Source organism: Culicoides brevitarsis, chromosome 1 (assembly GCF_036172545.1).
Source record: "Culicoides brevitarsis isolate CSIRO-B50_1 chromosome 1, AGI_CSIRO_Cbre_v1, whole genome shotgun sequence".
Taxonomy (NCBI): Eukaryota; Metazoa; Arthropoda; class Insecta; order Diptera; family Ceratopogonidae; genus Culicoides; species Culicoides brevitarsis.
Genome location: NC_087085.1, coordinates 40,799,981 through 40,825,366, shown reverse-complemented (window position 1 = coordinate 40,825,366; position 25,386 = coordinate 40,799,981). Strand labels below are relative to the sequence as shown.

The 25,386-nt window shown below is 26.6% G+C and overlaps 1 protein-coding gene across 2 annotated transcripts in view; it reads left to right on the top strand.

Annotated features, from left to right (window-relative positions):
• The window catches only part of LOC134837988 (hemicentin-2), a 94,981-nt gene that overhangs the window by 553 nt on the left and 69,042 nt on the right, over positions 1 to 25,386 (top strand). The window lies entirely within an intron of this gene.

Below are 25,386 nucleotides of genomic sequence, written 5' to 3'. Positions count from 1 at the left end.
GTGTGCGATTCAATCTTTCTCCATTAACAACAGAAAAAAATGTGAACAAGTTATGCTAATCCTGTATACTTGATAAGTGGAAAATTGTTTTTGAATACTCGATTTTGCTTTTTTTCTCTATTTCCAGAATTTAACCATATAGAAATTCTATGAAAAAAATTAAATCTGAAAAAAATGATGGGAAAGTTTTATTGTTAGAGTTTTTTTATTGTAAAAAATAGAAAGGATTGTAAAACAATGAAGTTTCAATTAATAAAAATCAATTTAAATTTAAATTTTATGTCTTTAATAGAAAAAAAATTTAAATATTAAATTTTAGCTCTTGAGAAATATGGAGCTAACTTTTATAAACTTCGACAAAATTTGTCAGTTTTTGTTTTTATTGGTAGATTAAAAATTAAATTCTCAAAATTTTACATTTAGCGCCCTTAGTTTTCAGGTTTTCAAAGATCTAACTTTTCAGCTCTTGAAACATATTGGCCTAACTTTAATTTTTTCTATTCAAAAGTTGTCAGTTTTTGTTTTTAATTGAATTTTGTTAAATTAGTTCTCAAAATTCATAGTTTTTAACCCTTAGCCTTTAAGAAATTACAGAGCTAACTTTTCAGCTCTTGTAACATATTGGGCTAACTTTAATAATTTTTACTCTAAAGTAATCAGTTTTTGTTTCTAATTCTAATTCAAGTATACATTTATCAAAAATTTCTTTTAATAGGTATTAATGTTAAGATTTTTCAAGAGCTAACTCTCAGATTTTCGATTTTTTTATAGATCATTTTGAACTTTTTTTCTAATTTAAATTACTCTTTAAAAAATAAAATATTAGTAAATATTGTACTTTAAAATATTCCCATTGAAAAGTCACAAAGGAAAAAATTTAATTTATTCTACTGCAATTTGATTACCGCATTACCACATGTATCACATTTACATGACATTCTACTCCAATTTCCCTCATTGCATGGCATCAGGCGCGCGTGGTAATATATCATTATCAAAACATGAGTTACCTGACACCTTTCGCCATAATCCCGTGCTTCCTCTTTTTTTCCTCATAAATTTTATTATTTGTATAAATCTCGCTCTAAATGTGGTTAAAAACATTTTTACAATTTAATAATACGTATACAAAAGAAAAGAAATGAATAAAAAATGGCAACAAACACCATTTGAATAAACGGTTTATTCCTGCGTTTTTCCTTTGACAATTCATGGACAAACATTTTTTTGTTGCGCTGTTTGCTACCACAGAAAGAAAAAAAAAGAGAAAAAACTTAAAAGTGAATAAATGTCAAACCACGCGGTTTGTTTCCGCTTATGTATTTAATTTTTTTTTTGTCACAACCTTTGTTAAGTAAATTTTTCCCTTTTTTCAACCATTTAATGCCATAATTCTAGAGGAAAAGTATTACAGGTGAAAAATATGGCCTACCGCAGATACGAGCTACAAAGAGAATAATAATTTAATAATACTTCTCTTTTTTTTTAACTTTTTGCAAAAAAAAAATTTGATTATACGTATTCTTACCACACACCGCGAACGACACGCTTTGGTACAATATGGTTCAAATTTTGGCAAGCGCAACAATGGAATGGACACGAAATTCGCGAGACAAAGGGTGTGTAGATGTAAAATTGGTTAAGCATTAAAGCACGTCTTGTTGCATTTATTTTCATGATCATCATGTTGCCGCGATTTTGGTGGTCTTTTCCCAAATTATGCGGTTACAGAAAAAAAAATTAATCCTCAGAAAAAGGGTGAAATATTATTACTTAACGAAAAAAAAACCATTAGTCAGTCAAAGCAGGTGTTCTCAGGTTGGAAAAAGAGCAAAATTCTATTTTTACGTTACAAGTGGTTTGATTCAATTAGCAATTAAATAGCTGAAAGAAGGTGCCAAACTTTTAATTGGAATTTTCCAGGTAGGCACTCAAACGTTCAAGATAAAGGTTATCATTGATGTAAATCGCGTAAATATAGAAAAGAACAGAGATGTAGATATCATTAAGTACCTAAGTATACTTGACAAAGTCTCATCTGCGCCCCCGTCGAAGAAAATTTTTAATTATGATTTTCGTTCCGCATCATCAATCTTCCACTTAATTAATATTTCTGTCGATAAATTTCGAGTGCTGCATGACAAGCTGTGATTGTTTGAACAAGGAGCGGGAGCATGAGACAGAATCGTTCAATTTCCATAAGCAAATAAAACTGAATTAATAGTCAAACAAATGCCATACTTTCTCTCGTTCAACTCTTTAAGCAAACTTTCTTCTTCTTTAACAACTAGAACAAACAATATCGCCATCAACTCAAATTATGTAAATGAACTCGAAGTCATCGTGCATGTTATAAATATATCCAAAGATATTGTCTTCTTTGTGGCATGTCCCTATTTATGCCACGACATGCTTATAAAATAGTTTCGAGGCTGGCAAAACCAAATTATTTATTTTGTTCCCACAATTTTCATTGCATTATTATACAATAATACACATTATAAGGCATTTGTGAATTTTATGAAAATATACAATAATAATGCTAAAACTACTACTTCTATACTACTAAAGGATAGCAGATATGATAGATTGGAATCTATTTTGTTTAGTCTGCAAAAACAACAACAACATGCAAGACGCCTTGAATTGTATATATTTTTGTTTATCTGTACCTTCTTCATTTTAATATCTCTTGCAATAATATGCGCGAATCAATGAATGAAGGTTACCTTTAATAACAAAGCTAAAGATGAAGAAGAGAAATAACAACAACCACGAATATAATAACAATAATGCCACTAATGCAATACGCAGCGCAGAAAATAAAGATGAATCGCAAATGATTGAATAATCATCTTTTTGATATAGCACCAATAATGTTCAAAATGAAATTGCTGTTTGTGTTAAAGGTTAAAAGAGGCATACACACGCATGCACAATAATAAGTTAAAGAAGACGAACAAAAAAGAAATGAGAAAAAAAGAAGAGGAACTCAATAAATGTTACATTGAGAGATGGTAGTTTGTGAGAATTTGAAGCTCGAGTATCGAGGTTTTGTTCAAAAAAGTTCTTTTCTCTTCGAATTGACATTTTTTTCGATTTTGTAGTCTTTTGTTGATGCTCATAAATTATTGATGAATTTTTGAGCAAAAAAGCTGAGCTGAAAAAATATTCTTAGAATGGATTGGAAACGTTTGCCTTTCCAAGACTTTGTTTCTTTACAAAATTTGCTATAACCTTGTCAAACCACAAAAGTTTTAATTGAGATCCTTGTCTTGTAATAACTTAGTCTACTTGTAACTTCTTCCTTCATTAAGTTCTAATATGTTATATTATGAGGATGTAGTTTTCTGAAAAGCTTTATAACCTTCAAGTCAACTGTGGTTGATTTGCTGCTTAGTTTTTCTCTTCTTAACCTTATATCAAAGCTTCCTAAAGGGATGTCAATGTAACCGTCAATTTACCAATGTCGCTAAAACCTGTCGTCGGTTACGAGGGAGAGATGTCACTATTGTGGCAGAACGAAAAGAAGATAGACGTACTGGAGATATTCTGGATAATTTTGGAAGAATAAAGCGATTGTTTAATTAATTGATTGAGTTTTCATAGTCATTGGGGTTACATTTGGCAGAAAAGTATACTTTCTGTATACTTTCGTAAAATTGAATTGAATTGAGCACTTTCGTCAGATGTTTTCTTTTCAACCCGCTAACAAATTTTTTCACTCTATGCATCTTCAGTATATTTCATTCAGTTTAAATTTTTATCATCATAAATCATTTTAAATTTATAAATATCTGAAAAAAATTAAAAGCGTAATAATTATTTAAAAAATTATAATTATAAACTTACCTTTGATATTCCGAGATTCGAGCATTAAAAACTCCCGTAACTTGAAAGCCCTTCATCTGCTACATCGCATCAAATCCGACGAGTATTGTACAAAATACTTTATTATTATTTGAAGAAATATTTATTTATATTTTTTTATGTAATAGAAAAATCTATCGGTAATTTTTTTTTGCTTCGATCCACGACTCAAATCGCATATTATTTCACGTCGTCGTCACAGTGGGTCAAAACTTTTACTTTTCGATTCACCATCAATATTTCCGCCTTTCCATAATTAATTTCATTTTTATTTAGAACTCGCTAAAAAATAATGCAAATAAAAAATTGTTAATTAAAAAATGCAATTGTTTGCAAATTCACTTCATGGAACGAAATTCAATTAACAATGCGAAAAAAAATTTAATTACAACCCATATTTGTCTACAAATAAATTTAGCGAAGAAAAAAGGAGACAAAAATGAACATTTGTCTTCACTGTGTCTCTCAATGCTAATATGCATCTGGTATATGGATAATCCGCGACGTATTCAAGTGACTTTGTTAGCAATCATTATCTTTAATATCAAGCTCACGATTCGTGACGTTGCATTTTTTAACCATCCTCTTTGTATACGTATCGAGGTTTAGTGAGTAATAAGTCAAAAAATAAATATAATAAAATACTGATTTGACTGACTGACTGCTGTGTTGAACATTTTTTCGTTATTGGCATCTTCCTTGAATTTTAAATTTTTAAAGGTGTCAGTTTTTTTTTGTAGTTCGGGGATATCTGATCAGAATATTCGATCTGCATGAAAAAACGATTAAAAATTTGAAATTTTTTAAAAAATAATTAAAATAACGGAAAAAGTGAGTAATGCAAACCTGAAGTTAATCCTCGGTATATTTCAATTGAACACAATTGAAAATTTATTATTTGCTTTAGCATTGAACATCACATCACGTTTATACGATTTATGTTTGTTGTTATTGTTATTACAACTATTTTTGTACATTTTTTTTGCTGTGCCTTTTGGAGAATCACTCAGAGTCAAAGTTACACAAGAATTTACATTTTTAACGTGTATGTGTGTTTGTATTGTAAAATATCGTCTTTATAATGTGATTCATCTTTGTTGAGCATTAATTCAATGACTACTCACGTACATTCGTTACATGGCACAATAATGGTATTAATAACATTACAATACAATAACGAGGTTTCAAGACATGATTCCGCGTTGCCCGAACAAAAAACTGATTTGACTTGAGTTGACTTGAATATTACAAAAACTCGACTTTTTTGTGTGATGGACAAGCAATAGTCTGACGTGTCTGTCTGATGCAACGATCTACTTCTTTGTGCTAAACAAAAAAAAATAAATAAAATAATAGGAAGATATTAAAATGTATTTAGCGAACAAAATAAAGAAACTTGAAGAAAAAGAAGATGGACTTTTGTTGTGTTGACACATTGACAATCATTTATTATGTTTTCTGAGGAAAAATATTTTTTTTAAGATTTTATTTTTGTATTGAATTAATATGTCTTGGATGTTTCCAATGAAAAAATAATAAACGTTAAATAAATATGCCATAAAAAAAGATATTATTTACCGATTTTCGGTTCAAGATATTTAAACTTTTTTATTTCATCTGTTTAAGAAAACAGAGATGATTTTAATAATAATAAAATAAATGTTGTTTAAAAAAGGTTTCAATTTTCTTCGTGAAATTGATTTTTAATTGTTTATTTTATGTCGTAAGTCAAACGTGCGTAGCATATTTAGGCGTTCGACCTTTGCAGCGTGAATTATGGAAAGTATTTCCTTTTTTGAATTTTTTACACTGTGAAATATTTATTTTTATTTAGATCAAAATTAATAATTAATATAAATTTTTTAGAAAGACATTCCAAAAAATTATTTAAATTAATTTTAAAAAAATTAAAAATAATTAGCGAAAAAAAATAAATAATTTAAATAATTTTAAAATAATTTTATTTTAAAATAATAATTAAAATATAGGTAATAATTTTTTTAAATAATTTAAAAATAAAAATTAAAAAATATTTAAAAAAAATAAATAAAATAAAAAAAAAATATTTCAGAAATTAAATTTTAATTTTTAAATTATTTTTTTTAAATAAATATAAATTATTTTCTTAAATTTTTTCTTCTAAAGAATATTTCCAAATTTTTCAGAAATTTATTTTTTGTTCAATTTTTATTTAATTTTTATTTAACACTTTTATTAAATAAAATTTTATAAAATTAAATTAAAAAGAGAAAAATAAATTAGTAAAAAATTTTATGAAATTTAATAAAATAAATTATTAAAATTAAAAAAAATAATTTTTATTTAATTAAAATTGTATTAAATTTTTAAATAAAAAATTAAATTTAAAAAAAAATAAATTTAATTCTTGAATTTTAATAGAAAAAATTTTCAGTTTAAAATCATTTAAAAATTTTCAAACATTAAAGAAAATTAAAGCAAAAAATGCGAGTTTCACAAAAATTTCGTTAAATTCCCTTTCCACGCCACAAAATTTTCACAGTGTACCAAAGTAAAAATTACACCCTCCAACCGACATTATCGTCGAGGCGAGATATTAAAAACAATGAACAACATCCCAATAATATTTAATGCCATAACAAGTTAAAACACGAAGAGACCCGACTTTCGTAATACACCATTTAAATTTAATTTTATTGTTCTTGTTTTTAGAGCCACTTACTGCGTGTTCTACAGTCAAAAAGTGTGTATTTAAATGCTTCTCTAATGTTTACATGATTAAAGAAAATGTTGGTTTAGGCGCGTACTTCTTCACACCAACAACATCCCTTTTCATTTCTCGTGATTATTTTATGTGCTTTCTATGAAGGTACCTTTTACATCTCACTTTAATGTTTGATTTTTTTCCGCCGTGGCTCTTCTCCAAATAAAACAGACACAAAAATGTGTGTTTATTGAGCTGTGAAAAATCCTTACCTTTTTCCGTTGTTCTCGCAATGTCGTCCTTCACGTGCTCTGGTTTAAAGCCTCATCTTAATTTTTATGAAGCACCTTTTTTATGACGACCAAAAATCATGTTTGAACGTCTTCGCGTTTGATGGAGAGTCTGTCGAATAATCATCGAAACGACAACAATAAAAAATTTGATGTGTCACTCATTTATATTGAGAGGGGCTCCGATGCTATTCTTAGCGACAACAATTAATGGGTGTCTATCATCGCCGCCTCTAAACTTTTTATTCTTTTTTTTCAAAAAGTTTCTATTTCACCTCTCGAACGAGGTGTTCAACTGGATCTTTGACTTTTTTAATGACATGATAATTAATGACAAGTTTGATGGAATTAAGAATTTTTTTGTTGTCTCATTCAGCCATCGTACGTGGCGCGAAGACAATCAAGACGTTGTTCTATTGTAATAAATTCCGTATATTTATTTTTACTTCTTCTTCGGTATTTTTTTTCCTTTCGTTCATTTGAATTTACTTTTACTATCGTCATATAAATGCGACCCGAATGGTATTTTTATTATCATGGCTCGTCTTACGTTCAATTTGATTCATCTTACCTTTAAGGTTTTTTATTTCGTTTTACTCCATTTGCTCCTCGAGCAATTTTTTACCGCATTTGAAAGAAAAATCAGGCAGTCACGTGGTTCAAAAATTATTAAGAGCTTAATATTAAGTCACGTGGTTTAAAAAAAAATTAAAAATTTGAACCAACCTAAAAAATATTTTCTAGTTTTTTTTATTAAATTTTTTAAGAAATAATAAAAATAATTATTAAAAAAATATTTTTTAAATAACCACGTGGTTTGAAAAATTTCAAAGTTTAAACCTTTTTTGAATTTTTTAAAAAATTTTTTTAAAAAAATTTTTAAATTTTATTTTTTTTTTTTTTTAATTTTTTTTTAAAAAAAAATTAATAAAAAAAATAATAAAATATAAAAGGACCTTTAAACTTTGAAATATTTTAAACCACGTGACTATCAGAAAAAAAATTTTTTTTTTTTTTTTATAAATTTTTTTTTTTTCAAAAAATTTTTTAAAAAATTAAAAAAAAAATTTTTTTAAAGTGGGTTCAAAAATTTTATTAAATTTATTTTTTAAATTTTTAAAAAAATTTAATTGAATTTAAAAAAATTTTAAAGTTGGTTTAAATTTTAATATTTTTTAAACCACGTGACTTATTTATTTTTTTAAATAAAGTCTTAAATCAAAATACGATATCTTAAATTTTTCTTCGAACGTAATATTTTTTTACATTCTCTTTCATTCGCCAGACTACCATAGAAATGTGTGTCATCGTCGTGTTCGAAGCGTCGCATTTGTTACATTTGTTGTAGAGAGTTCATGGAGGAGCATGACGTTTCAAATTCTTTTCATTCTCAAAACAATAATAAATTCAATTCAATATTATAATATCCATATCGAAATTAAATTACACAATAAATACGCACTTAACACAATGGACTACAGCAAAACGTACAAGAGATTGAAGAGGATGAAGAAAAGAATAATATTGGAATAATAATAATAATGATATGATATGAGGAGGAAGATGATGAAAAAAAATATCACGAAGAAAAACCAACAAACGTTTATTTTTTATATTTTTTCAACTTTTTAGAAATACGGGAAAAAATAACAATCACGGTCATCTTTTCGTATCGTCGTGTCGTCGTCATTTTTGTAACGTGACCTCTGATTTCAAACTTTTTTTCTTTAACATTTTTTTTTTGAAGTATCATAAAAAATAATAGAGTTGAAAGGAGTTCATTAAAGACCTTTCTCATAAAAGTAATCATAATAATTGCTATCATGCGGCGGCGGCGGCGTGGCACGGCAACTTTAATTAAGAAAGTCCTGCGATAAATTGTTATTAATGTCGGTTTGTTATCTTATCTGTTTTGTTTGCAAAACTGACATGGAGTGTTTGTGAGCTACTTTAGAAAATGATACAACGCGAAATACCTACTTGGCTTAAAGAAAAGAGAGAATTACAGTCAATAAGGATTTTTTCGAAGGAAATTGCTTTTTTAAGTTGAAAAGGTTAATTTGGTAGATGGAAAAATAATTATTTTTAATTGTAAAAATTGCTTTTGAAACAAAAAATATAACTTAAGAATTATCTTAAATTATAAAAAAAATATAACAACAATTCTGTCTAATATTTAAAAAAAAAAAATTCTTCTTAATATTAAATGTTAAAATTTTAAAATTATGAATATTTTTTAAAAATTATAAAAATAAAATTATTTGTTTTTTTTTGTTTGAATTTTTAATTAATTTTAAATTTCATTTTTATTTTAATTTTTTTTTTAATTTAAATTAATTGAAATAATTTTTATAATTATATTTTTTTTTTATTTTTTCAAAAATTATTAAATGATTAAAAAAATTAAATTAAAAATATTAAAAATTAATTTTAAATATTTTTTTTTTTTTTTTAAATTTAAAAAAAAATTGAAAAATTATTTTATTGTCACTTTATAATTAAAAAATTAAATAAAACATAATTAGATATTTTCATTTTAATATTTTTTTTTCAAAAATTAATATTTTTATGAAGTTTTATCAAAAATAATTAAAATAATTTTTTTTACAAAATAAAAGTTTTTTAGATATTCTTTATTCGAAAAAATAATTTTAACAAAATGTCACAAATTTTAATTTTTTTAATTTTATTTCAAAAATTTAAAAATAAGCAAAAAAAATCTCTATCAAAAAAATAAGCTCTTTATAAAATTATCTCATTTAAAATAAAAACTCAAAGATTTTTTTATTCATAAAATTTATAAAGAAGCACCTCTCAAAAGTAATCTTTCAAATAACAACAACTCGAAATTCTCTGAATTGCTTTGGAAACAAATAAACCTTTTGCAACATCTTCTATTTGCTTTTTAAACCTTTTTGCCATGATGTTTATTTTAGTTATTTTAGTTTGAATGAATATTTTACAAGAGTTTTTATCATAAATCAATCGAGCATTTAATAAATCTTTTTTTATGATGCAAAATGAAGTCAACATTTAAATTTCAAAAGAACTTTTGAATGAAAACTTGTATTTGTTTGAAATTTTGCACAAACAGTATTTTACATATATTTTTTTTATTGAATTTATATTTGCTTTGCATACTATATTTTTATTTGCAAAACATATTTTTTTTCTTCGCTGTTATGATTTTATTTGAATAATTTTTATTTTTTCATTGTTTAAAAAAAAACAAAAAAAAAAAATTCATACGTGAGTGAGTGCCTTTCAACTTTAACTTAATTAATGAAATACTTCGAAACTTGTTTATTATTCACTTCATGCATGAACATCCCATAATTTGATTACCTTATCGATCACTATTTGCGAAATTTTACTCGAGTGCAGTAAACTCGCTGAATTCCTTTGAAACCAAAAATGTAAAAAGGAAATTCAAAACAATTTTGCCACTGATTTCATTTCCTTCGCTTGCTTGCCTGTCTTTCGTCTTGAAACACACATCATTTATAGTTATCTCTACTTGGTATGGCATCATCATGGAAAATATTGAACATGTGTCTCTCTAAATTTGTGTGCGCTGGAAAAATATTCAATTTTCTTTTACGTTTATAGATGAAATTTCCGTCGTTGTCGTCGTCATTCTCTTGTTTGATGCACTTTTAAAGTGTTTTTTTTCTACATTTTTTTTCTCGTTAGCATCGCATATGTTAGTGCCATGTTTGTTAAGGTAATAAAATAAAATTTTCGAGGAAAATGTCTGCGATCAGTTATCATTAGATACGAGTTTTGAAACTCCTTCCTCTTTTTTTAAATTGTTGTTATGTAATGATAAGATGGCGAAAAAAATACGAAACAAACAAAAGGTACGAAAGCTGATAAAAAATACTTTAGAAGAACATGAACAAATGACGACTTTTCTTCTTAAACAAAGATTTATAAATTTTCGTGTACGTACAGTTAGTTGGGCGCGACTCAATATTATTGCAGGCAGCAGCGTGTGTCTTGATAAAATGCTTCTAATATGTCTTCATTATATTGCGAACTCGAAAGTTAACAACTTTTGTATGGCGCAAGCGGTGCAAGAAAGAAATGAAAATAAAAAAAAAGAAGTAGAATGTTAACTAAGAAAATAAATAAAACTAAAGAAAAAAGTGTTTCAAGGAGATCGTAAGAAAGAATGATGCTGGTATAAAATTTCATTCGCACCCGTAGTTGTATGGACTTTTTTATGGGCTTCAACGTTTTTTTAGGTACAATTTAACTAACATGATTAGATTGCTTGGTTTAACTAGGTAAAAGAGTAACAACTTCTTACTGAATAGTTTTTTGTTCGTGAAGCTCGTAAATTGCGAGATTTCTAAAAAAATAAATTTTTAACATTAAAGGAAACTAAAAAGTAAAAAACAACAATTTTTTTTAATTTCTCTAAGCTTTCAAAGGAGTTCTGAGAAGCTTTAGCAAAAGCTGAGTACTTAAAAACAAAATCTGAAGAGTTTTTATAAGAGCTGAGAGCTTTAGATCAAAAACTGAGAAGTTTTAATGAAAGCTGAAAACTTTAGATCAAAAACTGACAAGTTTTAATGAAAGCTGAGAGCTTTGGATCAAAATTTGAGAAGCTTTAATGAAAACTGAGAACTTTAGATCAAAAACTGAAAAGTTTTAATGAAAGCTGAGAGCTTTAAATCAAAAACTGAGAAGTTTAAATGAAAGCTGAGAGCTTTAGATCAAAATTTGAGAAGTTTTAATGAAACCTGAGAGCTTTAGATCAAAAACTGAAAAGTTTTAATGAAAGCTGAGAGCTTTAGATCAAAAACTGAGAAGTTTTAATGAAAACTGAGAGCTTTGGATCAAAATCTGAAGAGTTTTAATGAAAACTGAGAGCTTTGGATCAAAATTTGAAAAGTTTTGATAAAATCTGAAAGCTTCTGAACGAGATTAGAAGACTCCAAAGAGAAAATTTGGATCAATTTATAATAAATCTTAAATAAAAAGCACATAAAAGAGGACTTTCAAGCAATGTTCAGCCAATGACTTCATCTCCTGACTTAATTTTCTCTCGCAATTCAAATTGTGTGTTTATTTTTCAATTTTTCTCTTTTTCTATGTACCTTCCATACTGTTTTTTTTACAGGTGAAGGACATCCGTTCAACCCATAAGCTTGATAGGATTCTATATTGATTTCTTTTTAAGCGAAAGAACTTTATTTTTATTATTTTGATAAATTACTAACGATCCCACAATACCAAATTATAAAGTATGAAAATGTTCTTTTATTCATTCACTAACTATCATTCATCATATTCTCGACATTGAATTTTTTTTTTCATAAATTTTACGCTATAGTTTAGATGATAGTACGTTTCGTGCATTGAAAACAAATAAAAGAGAGAGAGAAGAAGGAGAAGAATCAACAAAAACGTGTGTCTTGAATGAAAAGCTTAACAACACAAAAAAAAATGCTCAATAAAGCGTCTTTCTCGAACATCATCATTATTATTATTAAATTTAAATCATCTTTTGTACGGGAATGACTGCTTGTCCATATAATCATAGAGTACGATGTCGTAAATATCTGTAATTATGATATTGGTTATGATACGACGACGACTATTGTTCCAAAATTCTTTTTTTTTATAGTTTTTTTTCTTCTAAGCGAAGAGACGTGAAAGAAAGGCTTTATGCTATTCACACTATTCATAAGACGACAACAACGGGCTTTTGTGCCTTTATGTAAATAATAACGGAAGAAATCTTTTTCTTTCTTTACTTTCATGCGTAAGATAAAGAAAAAACGTACGAGACCGAAAAAATTAAGAAAAATGTGAAAATAAATAGACAGACACAAAATATAATGATGATTCATGCCGTATTGTCACTTGAGACGCTAATGACTGCGGTCCCAATCATCCCATATCATATCACGGCGTTTTAGGCGTTGTAAATAGTGCTAAAGACACAGAGGATAAAAAAAAGGTTTCACATCATCATCATCAGCATTGTCGTCGTCGTCGTTGATGATCCATGTGTGTAAGAATGGAAGCCTTCCTTTTTTTTGAACAATAAATTGAAATGTCGACGTTATAACTGACAGTATCTTTTTTTTGCTGCTATATAAATTGATTTATTCGACTATTCACCTGAATGATGACTTTTTCTTGTGTAATACCTTGCGCGGGGGAGTTTTTTTTAATGATTTTTTTTTTCTTTAATAGTTTTAAAAAATATTTTGAAGTATTTTTTTAGATTTAATTAAATCTTATTACTTAATTTTTAATGAATAAAATTTTTAAATTTAATTAAAATTAATAAATTTTTAATTAAATAAAATTAAATTAATTAAAAAAATAATTAATAAATTAATTAAAATAATTTATTTATTTTTTTTTTTTTTAAATTTTAATATTTTTTATTTATATTTTCAAATCATTAAAATTTTCAAATTTCATTCAAATTACTAAATTAAATCAACTTTTTGAAATTGTTTTTGAAAATAATTTATAAAAAATTAATAAAATTTAATTAATAATAAGTTTAATTAATTTAATTTTATTAATTTAATTAATTTTTATTTTTAATTTTTTTTAAATTTTTTAAACAATTTTGTTTTAAAAAGTTTAGAAATTTTTTTAATTAATTAATTTAATTATTATTTTTTACAATTGAGTTTTTAAATTTTTCTGGTTTTTATTTTTTTTAAATATTTAATATTTTTTTAATTAATTAATTTAAATAAATTAATAAAAAAAATTATAATTTATATTTAATTTTTTTAATTTAAATGGATCGTTTTAAATTTTAATTTGTATTATTTTTCAATTAATTAAAAATTAATAAATTAAAATTATTTTTGAGTTAAAACGGATTTTTAAAAAAGTATGAAACTTAATGAAATTCATTTAAAAATGTAAATTTTTTACAATTTTAAGTTTTTATACAGTTAAAATATATTTTTATACAAATTCAACTAATTTTATAATATAAACCGCGAAAGGGACATAACATAAAAAACAACAATAATGGTTTTGTTTAGATTTTTCTTCTTCCTACTACCATTGAGTCACGGATTATAAAATATTCCCTCTCCGTTGACCTAGTAGGAGGAGAACTTTTTTTCTATTCTTCTTATTTAACACAAAAAAAAGTTTCATTCATCCATTTTACGCACAAAACTGACATAGAACAGATGATGAGAGTACATGACCGATCTACTTTTTTTTTCCTCAAAAAAACATCAATTTTCAATTTTTTTTTGTTGTTATGCAAAATGGCGACTTGAAAAAGAACCAAGTTCACAATAGAATCCATCTGAAAAAAATGTTACATTATTATAGATTAGAAACAGCACAAAACAGAAAAAAAATCGGGAATTGAAAGAAAGCATCATGATAATAACAATAATAATCAAGTTTGAAGTAGGCCGTGAAGAATCAATGTTTTGATGGAAAATAATTGTATTTTCTTCGTTTTTTTTTTCTTTGGCACTTTTTTTTCTTGCTTGAGCTGTCATCGTTCGTCTTTCACACAATAACAGAGAAAAAATTGGATTAAAACGAAACGAAATAAAATGTAAAATCATCATTCCAATTTCCTGTGAACAACAATTCGAATTCGCATATTGAGTTGAAAAAGTACTTTTATTTACTCTTCATTTAATCATTTATTTTATTAAATGTATTTTTTCGTGTTTTTTTCGCGAAAAAAAAATGGAAAAATTATTTTTTGTGAACTTTTGAAGGAAAAAAAAGTGTCTTGACAGCCACCAACGCTTTAGCAATTTTTTAATATACTCTTGACAATAATTAATTAAGATTGACCTAAAACTGCTGCTGTTGAAAAAGTTTTAAAACACGTTTAATTAAAATTGTTTTAAAAATTTTATTATGAGTTGATGTTCAACATCGCAACATTTTCTCCTTCTTGGATGGCGCAAACAATGAAAAGGTAGAAAAAGAACGCAGACGATGCCATAATTTATCATTTTATGTTTAACGACAAAAACGAGGACTAAATTGAGAGAAGTAGAGTTAACCAAACATAAATTTTGGCACGCATAAAAAAAAAGTTCGTCATCACGATGACAAGAAATGCTTGAAAAAGCCTAAGTGGCATCGGAAGATTCTGAGTCATCAAATTACTCGAGATAAACTTTTCGCATCGCATCGAAATCAATCTCCGTTCCGGCGTGGCAGATAATTGAAAATTGAACTATTTTGATATCTTCTCGACAAACACTCAGTAACTCTCATCGAATAAGATGGAACAGCCTGAGGAAATTAAAATTTTCTGTATTTACATTATTATAACGAAAATCAATCTGCGTTCTTGTCTTCGAGAAAATACCCGAAAAATTTCTCAAACTATGCAGAAGTATATTTAAATTAAAATTAATTCCATCTTTTTTTTTGTCTCTCTCTCTCGTCGAGTTCAGATCTCGCATGGAGAATAGAAAATAAACAAGAATTTCTCATGTAATTTAAACACAAAGTAATTCGAAGAGTAAATTGAACAAAACCGCATCACTGAATCACTTTTTGTTGCTTAAAATAAAGAAATATGTTGTAATGAAAACGCTTTTACGCCAAAGCGAACAAACACAGTAGAAGAAATTTCGTATTGAATCAGAAGCAAAATATTTAATTATAATATTATACAAAGTTGGGAAATTTTTCTCATTTCAAAGCAATTTGTTTATTGCATTTGTATTTTATTATTGTTCCTGTGTTTGATATGTACTGCCTGCATCTCAATTGGTGAGCAATGACAAAAACGAAAATTGTCATTAAATAAAGCAATTTTCTTTGATATGAAAAATTCCTGCAGTGAGAGAGAGAATTTCCATAAAAGAGAAAATGATAATTACTTTTCAACTGTACTTAGAGTCGTAATTTTGTATGGGGGTGAAAGCGGCAGTGGCGTGAAAATACGAAAAGTTTCAAAACCGAAAGACTGAATTTGTGGTAGGTTTGATAATTTGGTTTGAAAGCTTTAAAGAGTTTAAACCAAATATTTAAAATCGATTTTAAACAAGTTTTTAAAATCGATTTGTGTAATTCGAGTTATCCTTTCAAAGTCATTTTTTATTTTTTTTTTTCTAAAATTGATTAGATAAAAAAAACTTTGAGTATGAAAGGATAGCAAAAATTTCAAAAATCGATTTTAAAAATTTCTTAAATCGATTTGAATAAATTTTTAGCGAAATTTTTAAAATAAATGAAGGGCTAATGTGATAAATCGCACATATTCATGTTTTTTTATATGACAAATGGAAATTATGTGCGATTTATCACATTGACCTTTCAAATAAAAGTACCTTCGATCTCACATCACCCGATATCAGCATTTCATCGAAAAAAATGGCATGAGATTTTTTGTTGGTTTTGCATTATTTAGGCTTGATTTAGGCCTCAAGTAGTCCAAAAAACCTAATTTCAAAATTCTACAACGAACCAAAGTTTTTCTTTGCATTTTTAGTGAGATCGGGTATGTCAAAGAGGTAGTTGAATATACCCAAATGCAATAAAAAATGCCTGAAATCCATTTGGCTCGTTGTAAAATTTTAAATTTAGGTTTTTAGGACTACTTTAGGCCTAACTAATCCAAAACCATCAAAAAATCTCATGCCATTTTTTTTCGATGAAATGCTGATATCGGGTGATGTGATCTATAACCTGATGAGCTCAGATGTATTTTATTTGATTCCGTCAGAGATGAGAAGTGGTAATTTTTTCAACTAAATAGACAAATTCATGAATTCGCGAAATTCTTTAAAATAAAAATTTTTATTTTTTAGAATTTTTTATTTTAAAGAATTTCGTAAATTCATGAGAAAAATTGGAACCCGTTGAAAAATTTACCGCTTATCATCTCTGATGGAATTAAATGAAAGTACATCTGCTTACATCAGGTTATCCCATATGGCGCCTTTTTCACTTAAAGAGTTGAAGTAAACAAAGCAGAAGCATTTTCCCGACATTCATAAAATTTTACTCCGTCAACTTGTCACATATGAGCTAATGTGTAATCAAATCATTATTATTTGATGCTTAACTTTACATTCTCGAGAATTTTATAATTGTTTTAACTCCTTTTCCATCATTCTCATGAAGAGTGCTTTTTTTCTTCGCTTTTTCTTGCGCCATATGTGAAAACAATTTGAAAACAAAGTGTTGAAGACGCACTTGTGCAACATCAAGAGTTTTTCATGCATAATGATACTTTGTCGGTCCTTCATATTTAACTTCTCGGAAATTTTTCTTCTTCACCTTTTGCATTAATTTGTCGTTTATTTGTAACTTTTTCGACATATTCAAAAATGCAAGTCAAGTCGTAGAATCACGAAATACATTGAAAAATTGTGAAGTTTTTTTTTCGTTTTTTCGAAAAACTTACTTATACGCTGCTAAAAACAAAACAAAAGTAAGCTCCAGGTCTTATCACTTCCATATGTGAGTGCGGAGCATTGTCATTCGTGTAGTAATAAAATATTTTCTTGAAAATCCCTGTAGACCTGCTTCCATGCGAGTTTTACGATATAATAATTTCACAATGCTAACAACCAAAATCTGGCTGGCAAAAGTTTACATAAAATATTCACAAGATTCAGCGATACACTTAAAACTCCATCCAAGGAGAAACGCAAAAAAAAAGCGAAGGGAAGAAAGTTTTTCCATGCAGCATGGCACGGGATGATGATAATATGTACTCGGAGTATATGGAAAACTTTTCAATGAGATTCGTACGTGTCTATGTTTAATAATGTTGCGTTTGTTGAACGGCGTCGCGCGTATCTTTTAATAACTACTTCATTGAAATTCTTGCGTTTCTTCTTGTTTGTTGTTGCTGCTTCTTCTGTTACCGCTTGATTCATGAACGGTACGTCGGATAATGATTTTTATAGCGCTCGTTCTTTTTTTTTTCGATATACCATGATCATCTCTAAGAGAAACGAAATTGAGCTATTTCTCCTTCTTCGTTCGTTTCCAATCACTCGACGACGTGATGTTGTCATGTCATGAATGTTTCTTATTAATACTGTTATTGCTTTTTGTTGTTGTTGTTTGCTAATGTTGTAAAATCTACCACAATCATTAGTGTGAAGCAGCGTAATTTTCTTTGATAAAAAAAAGGCGTCGGAGTGTGTTGAATAGATCACACCTTTATCTCTGCTCGTTTCGTTCTTTTGTGTCTAAATGTAAACAATATGCGAACAAAGTGGCTTTAAAGGTTCGATATTGATGTGAAAAGTTCTGGCTTGTCTTTATTATTATGGTTATTACGGCTTATGAAATGTGTGTGTGTTTTGTGTGAAAGGTGAAGGTTAACGTTTGTATATAAAGTCATGTAGATAAGAACACATTTGAGGAAACAACAAAACTAACAAACTTTGACTTTTGTTGCAAAGTAACTGGCAGTAACTTATACGCCAAACGTGTAACTTGATACTATTGACTTGAGTTAACTTATCACAAAAGAAAATTATTGATAGTTCATGTCAAAAATCGCAATGTCAATGACATTCGATTAAAAGTATATCATGGATTAAAATTTTTAATTGAATCTATTGAATTGCAATAATTATTAATGAAATTTTATCCATACAGTAATATGTGAAATTAACTTATTCAACCTTATTACCGTATTGTAGATAATTCTTATGGAAAAAAAAATCCGTTACAAATTCAAAAAATGCTAATAATTAATGGAACATCAATTTTGAAGTTAAAAGAACAATATTTTTTTATAAATTTTTTGATTTTTTTTTTAACAAATATTTAGAAAAAAAATAAATCATTTCTCATTAAATTAAAAAATAAATTAATTAATATTAATCAAAATTATAAAATCTCAAAAAATTTGTTAAAAATATTGAAAAATTCAAAATTTCGTTAAAAGTTCGAAAGTTTAACGTAAAAATGTTAATAGAACGAATTTTAAAACCTATTTTCCTTAATAGAACGGATTGTTTTTTTTTTCCAAGCGAAATAACGGAAGAAAATCTCGACAGAGACATCTGAAATCGAACCATAGTTTTCCATTTGCCGTGCGGATTTTCTGACCTTTAAACTATGTCTAAACGGGAACTTTCTTTTGCTATTTGGTAAGTGTATCTGAGTCATATGTGTTATGTACTTTACTTATTTTTTCATAGGCTGTTTTCGGTATTATTGATAATTTTTTATATAGGCTATTTTCGGTATTTTATGATTATATAATGTTTTGTATTGATTTCCAATGATCTTCTTTCATCAGGTTGGACTCTTTGAGGTTCTTTGTTGACTTTCAACTTCGCATCTTCCTGAAAAAAAACCTTAAATTATATTTTCTGATAACTTCAGATATTTTCTAAAAAAGTTCAAAGTACATACTTACCCGTTAAGACCCCTTATCTCTCATCAGTCAGTAGCAAGTAACTTGCTGTGTCGAAGAAAAAAAAACATAATTTTTTCTCTCTTACCACGTTATCTTAATCTCCGAACGGAGTATAAGTCACGCTATTGATGTACTTTAACTTTGGTTTCATTCTTCTGTGCCGTGTTTTCTCATTACAACATTGTGTAACGAAAGAAAAGATAAACTTCGGACCACTCGAGAATGAAGACACAAGATTGTTGTCTCGCTGAGATGACTATATCAATATTCCAAAGTAAACACTCGAATAAAGAAAAAAATGATTGAATGATGAAGTTATTGGGAGAGGCGTGTTCCCATCAGGCACGATTAACATTCTTGCATCATGGAGGTTTCATGTCAACTCGAGTCGATATCGCACATTTTTAAGTACTTTTAAATTTTAGATTAAATCAACGCACTTAATACCGTCAAAAATTTCGAGACTAATGCATTCCGCGTATAAGCAACACTCGCGGAACTAAGAACTTTTGAATATTCATAAACAAATTTTTAAATAGATGCCAAGAGGGAGACAAGGAAAAAAATTAAAACAAAAGTTTTGCAAACGAAAATTATGCATGACTGAAGAAGGAGCCCGTGTGATGGCTCGAGAGAAGGCATGTATATGACATAAATTCAAAGCACAAAAAAAAATCTTTTAAAATTATAATTTTTTGCACTCAATGTCTCTTTACGCGGAGGCGCGCGCGGAACTTTTTCCACAGATAGTCATGGGGATTGTAAAAAAAAATGAAGAAAAAAGTAAAAATTCGCTATTATTAATTCAGCAGATGGGGATTTGTTTGAAGATTACGCTTCTCGAGTGTTTTTTTTTTGCATGTGACGACAATTTGTTAATTAGATAAACGCGATGAGTCCCTATTATGTTCTAATTGACAATTTTTTTGTCAAGCAAAAGTTTTTATCGTTACTGGAATATTAACATGCCATTTGGCAACTTATTAACTTTTTCATTGTTTGCCATTGAAAAGTAATTTTCTGTCATTATTTTTTTTTTGTTTTAAATGCCTATTGAAATACTTAATAGCATGGAAAAAAAACAAAAATGTTCCTTAGTGGGTCATTACAGATAATTTTTTTTTACGAAAATCCTTTTTTGTTCGTTTTAAATTGAAATGGTAATTAGAGGAAAGTGATAAGAGAAAGTTCACTAATGTCAGAGAGGGAGTGTTGTGCATGTGTAATTTGATTAAAATGGTAAAATATGAAGAATTTAATTCAATAGAAAAACGAAGGCAAGTACCGATATTACATTTTATGCGATCTTTGGTCCTTCGGAATTCAATAGATTTTTTTTCTGTGTTGGATATTAGTTTTTACTCTTATTTGATTTTTTTTATAAAATAGACTACTTAGATAATATTTATCAGAGGCGTAACAGTATTATTTTATTTTACTAAAAAATTATTTTAAAATAAATTCAATTAATATAAATTCAATTAAATTAATGAAAAAAATTAAGTTGAAAATTATTTAAAATAAAAAATTTCGATAAATTAAAAAAAAAATTAATTTTAGAAAAATTTAAAAAAAAATTTTTAAAAAAAAATAAAAAAAAAATTTTTTAAAAAAAAATTAAAAAAAAAAATAAAAATTAATTTTAAAATTAAAAAAAAATAAAAATTTAATTTTAAAATTAAAAAAAAAAAGTTTAATTTTTTTTTTTAATTTTAAAATTAAAAAAAAAAAAATTAAAAAATTAATTTTAAAATTAAAAAAAAAATTAAAATTTAATTTAATAAAAAAAATTTTTGAAAAATTTAAAAAAATTAAAATTTAATTTTAAAATTAAAAAAAAAAAAAAAAAAAATTAATTTTAAAATAAAAAAAATAATATTTAAATTATTTATTTATTAAATTAATAATTTGAATATAATTTTATTTTATTAAAAAAAATCTTCAGATTGATTAAAATTAATTTTCTTTTAAATTTTTATAAATTTTAAATATTATAAAAATAAGACTCAAAGTAAAATAAAATTTCAACTCACCTGAACTTTTAAAAAATATACTCCAGATTTTTTCAGTACATAACTTCCATTCAAAGCTCAAACTCACTTATGAAGAATGGACAGTAAGTAAGTAAAAGAGCACTGCATTGCTGCCCATCCAACTTGACGTTAAAGGCATGCAGAAGTGAACAATAGGTCGTTATCGTGTACAAATATTTTACATTTTTTCCCTACTCCTGAACAAACTTGATTTTGATTGAATCCACGCTTGATGAAGATCAAAATTTTTTTAAAAACATCCAAGGACATGGATTTTTCATGTTTTCTTTTTATTTTTATTAAACATGAAAAAATTATTATGGAGATTACAACAAACGACGGCGTGTAATATAATATGTTGCCCTTAAAAGATATCTTTTAAAGCCTAATGTAATCATTATTACGTAGATATCGTGTGTCGTCCTTATGACTTGTTTAAACAATAAATTATGACATACACAGATAAGATGTTCGCTTGCAAAGGAACTTGCCAGTAGCACCAAACGACACGACAAGGCATGGGCACATAAAAAAAGTTAAAAAGGTTTATATATGATATGAATTATTACCGCTATAAATTAGTATGGCAGCTTCAATAATAAAATATTCATAATAAAAAGGTTATTCTTTTCTTTCTGTCTCATCCAATGTTGTTTCGTTATTTTTTTTTCTTCTACCGCATTTCGAAGAAAAATTTTAACTTTATCTTGAAAATCTCGTCCTTTTTGAAAAAAAACTAATGAGGAGTATGAAATTGTAAAATTTGAATATTTAAAATTTTTTTAAAGGAAAATATCTTAAAATATAAAATTTTAAATTATTTTATGAGAAATACAAAATTTTTTATAGATAATAAATCATGAGGAGTAAAATAATGTAAATCGAGGAGTACGAAAATGTGAAATTTGAACATTTTAAAAATATTTCAAAGGAAATTCGAGAAATTCGAAATATCGAGGAGTACAAAATTGATAAAAATCTATAAATAAAGAGGAGTATAAAAATGTGAGGAGTACATAAATGTAAAAATTTAGTATTTTAAGAAGATTTTTAAGTAAAATATGATATTTTAAATTATTGAGGAGTACAAAATTGATTATATTTAAGATAATTATAAAAAGAGGAGTATAGTTATGTGAAGTGAGGAGTACAAAAATGTAAAATCTTACTCTTTTAATTCAAAATATCAATTCAAAATGGCTGATTTTTCGATCAAACGATCATTCAACTAATGAGGCGTAAGAAATTGTTAAAGCAAATTAATTATGAGGAGTACGAAAATGTAAAAATCAACAAAAACTTACCTTTTTAACAGCAAAATGCGCTAATATTGAACTTTACATTGAAGATAAAAATTCAATCTCGTGTTTTTTTGCCTAAATATTACATGTGAGACGCTCTGTATGGGAATTTTTTATGTGCATTCCTCTGTGTGTTATGCCATGCCGCGCCGCCTGCTTATGCGATATGATGATCCTGTTTCTCTGCTGATAAAATGTGTACACAAAACACAAAGACAACTCCTTTTTGCTGCTTCCAACATATTAGCGGCTTAGGAAGCTCGTATGTTTGATCATAAATCTAATATATATTTTCTGCTTTTTTAACCATGCATATTATTATTAAACAACGCATATAAGAAGGATCATCCATCTTTTTCCTCTCTGCGTATGTTTTTTTTTTTGAACTTTAATGGCTTCTATGGAAACGTGTTAAACTCTGCTTTATCAACAACGAAGCAATTTGCGGAAAATAATAGTTTTCCAACTGGTTCTTGTCGATTAAGAACTTCGACCAAGCCTCTTTTCGCAACCGAAAATTAACGAAAGCTGGCATAAAATGTAAACTTTCTGCCTCGCAACACACACTCATTTATTTATCGGGAGATTTCCAGATAGAATTTACATGCGTTTTACATTTTTTAAGAGCTTGCGGATTTACGTTCAACATATTTTCGCTACATTTGCCAATATTTTACACTCTCTCTCTACTGATTCTCGAATTCCATGCACGAGGCACGATGCAATACAATTTTAATGAAAGAGGCTTGTAATCGGGGTATTTACATGTTCCGATAAAAACAAAAAAAAAGAGATTTACTTCAAAATTTAAACGAACGGCTTGCTGTGTGTGTGTGACTCGAAAGGAAGATGAAGATATGACGAAAGAACGAGAGACAAATCATGTTTGATTTTATCGCATAGCTCACACACACACGTTTTAGCACTTCTCATCGCTTTTTTATTACTTTTATTGGTTTCTCACTCATTCAGGCACTTTGTTGCTTAGAATTCGATTGTGTTCGTGCTCAATTAGATTTTTTTTTGCCGTGTTCCCAGAAAAAAAGATTAAAATCAACATTTCTTAATCCATGAAATCATAAAACGATAATGAACCAATTAAACGCGCAGTAATGTAAGAAGCTTAACTGCGATTTTGTGAGAAAGTTGAAAGGGATTTTTAAGATTTTTTTTAAGAAAGTTATTTTTTTCTTTTTAATAGAAAAAAAGTTCATTAAAATAAAAAAGTAAATTTTCTAAAAAAAAAAATAAATTTTCTGTTGATTTCATTAAAAATATTAATTTTTTTAATATTTCTAAATTTTTATTTATTATTGCACAAAAATTTAAAAAAAATAATTATTTTTAATTATTACGGAAATTTTTACTTTTTGCTCATTTTTATAAAAAATTTAAAAGATCTTATGAATTTTTATCTTAATAAAAAATTTTAATATTTCAAGAACCATGAAAAAAAAAATTTTTTTTGTAAAAATATTTTGAAGAAAATTTAAAAACTTATATTAATTATTTTTTAATTTAATTTTATTTTTATTTTAATTAATTAATTAAAAAAATATTTTTATATAATTTAATTTAATAATTTTATTTTTTATTACATAATTTATTTATTTTATTTTTTTTTCAATTTTATTTTTAAGTAGCATAATTTTAATTAATTTAATTGATTTCATTAATTTGTTTTTTATTAAAAAATTTATATTTCTTTAATTATTTATTTTTTTATTTAAATAAAATTTTAATTAATTTTAAATTTTATTTTGTATTTAATTTTTAATCATTTAATTTAATTCAATTTAAATTTAAAAAAATAATTTTAAATAATTTTTTTTAATGAAGTTTTATTAATTTTTCTCACAGAATCAAAAATTTTCCAAAATATTATCCATTCGAGTAAATAATTTTCAGAAAAATTAAATTGACTGCTTGACAACGCAAATAGTTGCCATCAAATAATTGACTTTTTAACTTTTTCTCGGAAACCATCCAGATATTTTTCTCGCAACACTCAAACGATAATGTTTACAGTTATGCTCCTCATCATCATCATCATCGCCGTCGTGATTTCTGAATGGGACATGAGAGACACATTAACCGCTAGAATTTTCAATTTCACAAAATTAACTCGCGAGAAAAGTACTGAAAAACTTTTTTATCCGCATTGTCCATTTGTAGTCATTTTGTTGTTCCGAGCCATTATACGAGAGCGTCATAAATGTCTGGATTTATGCTTAAAAGTGAGCGAAACAATGGCCACACACAGACACAATGCTTGTCAAAAAATGTTGATTTGTTGAAACACACACACGAGAGAACATTATCAGTCGTTTTCTCATTTTGCTGTGCATGGCACTGTGAATGAAAAGTTCATCTGGAAAATTTATATTTGCAGTCATTTTATTTATTATTACTATCATCGTCGTTTTTTTTTATTTGTCTGCACGTCAATTTCCATTAAATTTTCTTCAAAAGGGTAACGGAGAGTGAAATGACATGAAATTAAAATTAAAGTCCGTGTCAAAAGTTGAACGAAATAAAAAAAAAGTGACCAAACTTCGTTGCATTGTCAAATTTAAATTAAATTCTTGTAAGCCAGAAACCGAACTTATTTTCCATTTGTCATCGATGTAAATTTAATACCATCAGATTGAAATCACATATAACAATGATTCTAAATAAAAAAAAAAGTACTTGGATACGAAGCACAAGAGAGAGATTTGTTACCACAATGCTGGCTCATGAATGTAAAATCCTCCGCATGTTTTTGTGTCTGTTATTTACATTTTTCATCATCATCTTCCTGTCTGTGCTGTGCAGGAAAAGTGTTTCAAAAATTTTTTTC